Source organism: Rutidosis leptorrhynchoides, chromosome 9, assembly GCF_046630445.1.
Source record: "Rutidosis leptorrhynchoides isolate AG116_Rl617_1_P2 chromosome 9, CSIRO_AGI_Rlap_v1, whole genome shotgun sequence".
Lineage (NCBI taxonomy): Eukaryota > Viridiplantae > Streptophyta > Magnoliopsida > Asterales > Asteraceae > Rutidosis > Rutidosis leptorrhynchoides.
This window is the reverse complement of record NC_092341.1, coordinates 213213448-213219452: the sequence shown is the minus strand read 5'-3', so window position 1 is coordinate 213219452 and position 6005 is coordinate 213213448.

The window sequence follows — 6005 nt, the reverse complement described above, 5'->3', positions numbered from 1 at the left end:
GTTATGGTATGAACCAACGAGCCGGTAGTACCATAACATTTATGTGACGAGTGTCATGATGTGAACCACGAGCCGGTAGCATCAAAGTGTGAACCACAAGCCGGTAGCACTATAAAATGAGATGTGAACCACGAGCCGGCAGCATCGAAGTGTGAACCACGAGCCGGTAGCACTATAAAATCACGATGTGAACCATCGAGCCGGTAGCATCAAAGTGTGAACCACAAGCCAGTAGCACTATAAAATGAGATGTGAACCACGAGCCAGTAGCATCGAAGTGTGAACCACGAGCCGGTAGCACTATAAAATCATGATGTGAACCATCGAGCCGGTAGCATCAAGTGTGAACCATCGAGCCGGTAGCACTATAAAACAAAGTGTGAACCACGAGCCGGTAGCACTATAAAAGAGTATGACTCAAATGCGTATGGTGTGAACCATCGTGCCGGTAGCACCATAGCGTTTATGGTTAACCATATGGTTTGTGTATGTGTTGTAGTGTAGCATATTATATTGTTTGAGTATATGCTATTAGTTATGCTAGCTTGCGATATTGGAGGTTATTAGCTTTTTACTTGAGATGGTTTGCTAAATATATTGCTAGCATGTATGCGGTATGTGAGTAAGTATATGCAAGTTGAAATGTCCCGTTCTTATTGATTAAAAACGTTCCATATTAATTGATTTCGTTGCGAGGTTTTGACCACTATATGAGACGTTTTTCAAAGACTGCATTCATTTTTAAAACAAACCATAACCTTTATTTCATAAATAAAGGTTTAAAAAGCTTTACGTAGATTATCAAATAATGATAATCTAAAATATCCTGTTTATACACGACCATTACATAATGGTTTACAATACAAATATGTTACATCGAAATCAGTTTCTTGAATGCAGTTTTTACACAATATCATACAAACATGGACTCCAAATCTTGTCCTTATTTTAGTATGCAACAGCGGAAGCTCTTAATATTCACCTGAGAATAAACATGCTTTAAACGTCAACAAAAATGTTGGTGAGTTATAGGTTTAACATATATATATCAAATCGTAACAATAGACCACAAGATTTCATATTTCAATACACATCCCATACATAGAGATAAAAATCATTCATATGGTGAACACCTGGTAACCGACAATAACAAGATGCATATATAAGAATATCCCCATCATTCCGGGACACCCTTCGGATATGATATAAATTTCGAAGTACTAAAGCATCCAGTACTTTGGATGGGGTTTGTTAGGCCCAATAGATCTATCTTTAGGATTCGCGTCAATTAGGGTGTCTGTTCCCTAATTCTTAGATTACCAGACTTAATAAAAAGGGGCATATTCGATTTCGATAATTCAACCATAGAATGTAGTTTCACGTACTTGTGTCTATTTTGTAAATCATTTATAAAACCTGCATGTATTCTCATCCCAAAAATATTAGATTTTAAAAGTGGGACTATAACTCACTTTCACAGATTTTTACTTCGTCGGGAAGTAAGACTTGGCCACTGTTGATTCACGAACCTATAACAATATATACATATATATTAAAGTATGTTCAAAATATATTTACAACACTTTTAATATATTTTGATGTTTTAAGTTTATTAAGTCAGCTGTCCTCGTTAGTAACCTATAACTAGTTGTGCACAGTTAGATGTACAGAAATAAATCGATAAATATTATCTTGAATCAATCCACGACCCAGTGTATACGTATCTCAGTATTGATCACAACTCAAACTAGATATATTTTGGAATCAACCTCAACCCTGTATAGCTAACTCCAACATTCACATATAGAGTGTCTATGGTTGTTCCGAAATATATATAGATGTGTCGACATGATAGGTCGAAACATTGTATACGTGTCTATGGTATCTCAAGATTACATAATATACAATACAAGTTGATTAAGTTATGGTTGGAATAGATTTGTTACCAATTTTCACGTAGCTAAAATGAGAAAAATTATCCAATCTTGTTTTACCCATAACTTCTTCATTTTAAATCCGTTTTGAGTGAATCAAATTGCTATGGTTTCATATTGAACTCTATTTTATGAATCTAAACAGAAAAAGTATAGGTTTTGTCATAACCCGTCCTTAACCCTAAGAACGAGTTAGATAACGTATGATTTCATTGCGAGGTATTGACCTCTATATGAGACATTTTTAAAAGAAAACTGCATATATTTTACATTACAAACCACAAATCTTATTTTTGATACAAGCTTTAGACGATAGAAAGATGATTATCGTTTAGCGATAATCTTCGACTTACAAACTTTACAAATAATGATAACAACACGATTTCTATTATATTTTACAACACAAATCCTCGGGTATGCAGTTTTATTTTTGACACAAATATGCGTACGCAAGATCCTGCTCAAATTCAACATAATGCAGCGGAAACTTCTAATTATCACCTGAGAATAAACATGTTTAAAACGTCAACATAAAGTTGGTGAGATATAGGTTTAATGCCGGCAGCAATATATATATAGACCACAAGATTTCGTATATAAACAGTTTAATAAAAGTATTCTAAGTGGTTGAGCACTTGGTAACCATACTTAACATTTTCACGTCGCATATTCCCTTTAATATGAAATCTTACTACACCGTACCAAGTGTAGTCACAAAACGAAGTACTGTGCAACCGTTGAATACTGGTCGTCCAGTCCGGTTGGGGTTGTCAGGCCCGATAGATCTATCAACAGGATTCGCGTTTACAATACCGCTGTAAATATTAGTTACCAAGCTACAGGGAAGTATGCCAGTGGTACAACTCAACGTAGAATATATTTTTCAGTTACTTGTGTCCATAGCGTAAAACATAAAATACATGTATTCTCATCCCGAAATATTTAGAGTTTAAAAGTGGGACTATATACTCACCTTCGTCTTGAAGATATGTAATTTCGACTTGGTCTCCGATTGATATCACGAACCTATCCATATATAGTTTATCAATATATTTCTATTTTAAACAATCGTCACATATATATACTTTTTATACTTTTAATAGTTTTAATAATTTCTTAGTCCGTAGTTAGCAGTCCGATGTTAGTAATTCAATTTTAATGGTTCATTTTTAGGTGTTTAATAAACCCCCAATGAAATAAATAAAAACCCCCATCGTATATGTATTGGTCGAGATTAATCTTGACCCATGGTACCGGTGTTGTCAAATGACGTGTTGCGTACAATCATGGGATCTTATGATTAATCTTCTCGTATTGTTTACGGGTGATCCTGAACCATATAAAATTAAATTATGAGTACATATATATAAAATATCATTTTATTTTAAAAAGATGTGATTTATTTAATTTTCTCCAATTATTTTTGTAGCCAAACTAGTCTTAGATATCCGATCTCGTTTTGGTCATAGTTTCTTCGTTACAACTCCGTTTTCGTTGATTCAACTTGCCACTTCCTTGGATCGAGTCCCTCTTTAAGACTATGAACTGTAAATACCTTAGTTTGTATTCGAAATCACAGGTCATAGGTCAAACTTTAGTGAAACTTATGAAGTTAATCATTTTCCATCATGTAAACAACCTTAAATGATTATTTTTCTAAAAATACTTATACTTTGAGTTAAATCATGAAATTTTTATGTGTTATCATATTCATAGTAAAAATCATTTTTCCAGAAAATAAACCTCCAATTCAAAGTTTAAGATGGTTTTTAATTATCCAACCCAAAACAGCCCCCGGTTGCACTCCGACGTCATAAAAATAGTTTTTAAGGTGTTCTTTGAAAAACCAAGTTATACCTTGTTAAATTAGCATATTTTTAAGTTATATTACAGGTCTTGAAGTATTTTAAAAGTTAAGTTAGAAGGATCTATTTAGTTTGCGAACAAGTTTGAAAACATTCAAACTATGTTCTTGTTGTTAAACTTTTGTACCACAAAATAAGATAGCTATATATATATGAATCGAATAAGGTTATGAACATAGATTCTACCTCAAGTTCCTTGGATGAAGTTTCTGTAAAAGAGAAGTAAGAAGCTAGAATCAAAAGGGTGATAGAAGTGGATGAAAGATTGGAAGTAAGTTGGTGTTCTTGGAGGGTTTTCTTGAAGTGTTTTTGTATGGTTTTCTTATGGTGTTTTAGTATGGTTTTTGAAGCTAGATCTTTATGGAACTTTGCTGGATTGTTATGGAGTTTAGAGAGTAAGAAAGAGTGTGTGTTTTTAGTTAAGAGATTGAAGTAAAAATGAATCAAAAATGATGATACATATATACTCCTAAAAATGTGATCTTTAAGGATAACATGACAAAATTTTAGTTTGTATTTTTGTAATTAGTCTTGCAATGATTCAAAAGTAATTACCTTATACATAAGGCATGAATAAGGGCTGGTTAGGTGGTGATTTGATGTGTATATACCAATAGTAAATACGTATAGAAGCTTGGTATGATACGAGTACAAATACTCTAGGTATACGTATAGAAATTTTGTGAAAAATGGAATGAGGATTCAAATATAGCTATCTTTTGTGAATACACTTATATGATTTTATGTATTTAAGTTCTTAAAAGTGATTAAATACATTACTTATACAATATATGTATAAACATTATATGTCTTAAGTATTTATGTCAAATAACGTTACGTATAGTTATCGTTTTGAAAACTTAAGTTAGTAGTTTCAAAATACACATATAACTTGTTGTTATTAATATAAAATGAGGTATTAAAACATTCCTTAATCATGTTAAATATGTATATATACATATATATACACAAACGTATAATTATCATATATTGTATGGTTCGTGATATCATCGGTCAAACTAGACGGTCAAACGTTGTGTAAAACTCTTTTCGGAAATATAAATCTCGACAATTTGGATTGCTTATCATGTTGGCAAGGTTTAATTTATGTAAATATTAATCTTATAAGTATAGAATGATCGAAAAAGTACGGGTCGTTACATTACCTCCCCGTTAAATAAATTTCGTCCCGAAATTTTAAAATTGTACCTATTTTGCGTCATCGAGAAACAAGTGTGGATACTTTTGCTTCATCTGATCCTCTCGTTCCCACGTAAACTCGGGACCTCTTCTAGCATTCCAACGAACCTTAACAATCGGTATATTGCTCTGTTTGAGCTGTTTAACTTCACGGTCCATGATTTCGATTGGTTCTTCGACGAATTGTAGTTTCTCGTCGACATGGATTTCTTCAAGAGGAATGGTAAGGTCTTCCTTTGCAAGACACTTCTTAAGGTTCGAGATGTGAAAGGTATTATGTACTCCGGCGAGTTGTTGCGGTAACTCGAGTCGATAAGCTACCGGTCCAATGCGTTCGATGATCTTGAACGGGCCTACGTACCTTGGGTTCAGTTTACCCCTTTTTCCAAAACGTATCACACCTTTCCAAGGTGACACCTTTAGCATAACCATGTCCCCGACCTGAAACTCTAATGGTTTCCTTCGGACATCGGCGTAGCTCTTTTGGCGACTGCGGGCTGTTTTCAATCTCTCCTTGATTTGCACTATCTTCTCAGTCGTTTCATGTATGATCTCGGGACCAGTTAATTGTCGATCTCCTACTTCATTCCAACAGATAGGAGATCTACACTTCCTTCCATACAATGCTTCGAATGGTGCAGCTCCAATGCTCGCATGATAACTATTATTATACGAGAATTCTGCTAACGGTAGATACTTATCCCATCCGTTTCCAAAATCGATCACACATGCCCTGAGCATGTCTTCAAGAGTCTGAATCGTTCTTTCACTCTGCCCGTCGGTTTGCGGATGATACGCGGTACTCATATCCAAACGAGTTCCTAGGGCCTCCTGTAGTGATTGCCAGAACTTTGATGTAAATCTACTATCACGATCGGATATAATGGAAATAGGTATTCCATGCCTTGAAACAACTTCCTTTATATACAATCGTAATAGTTTCTCCATTCTATCTGTTTCCTTTATAGGCAAGAAATGTGCAGACTTGGTGAGACGATCAACAATC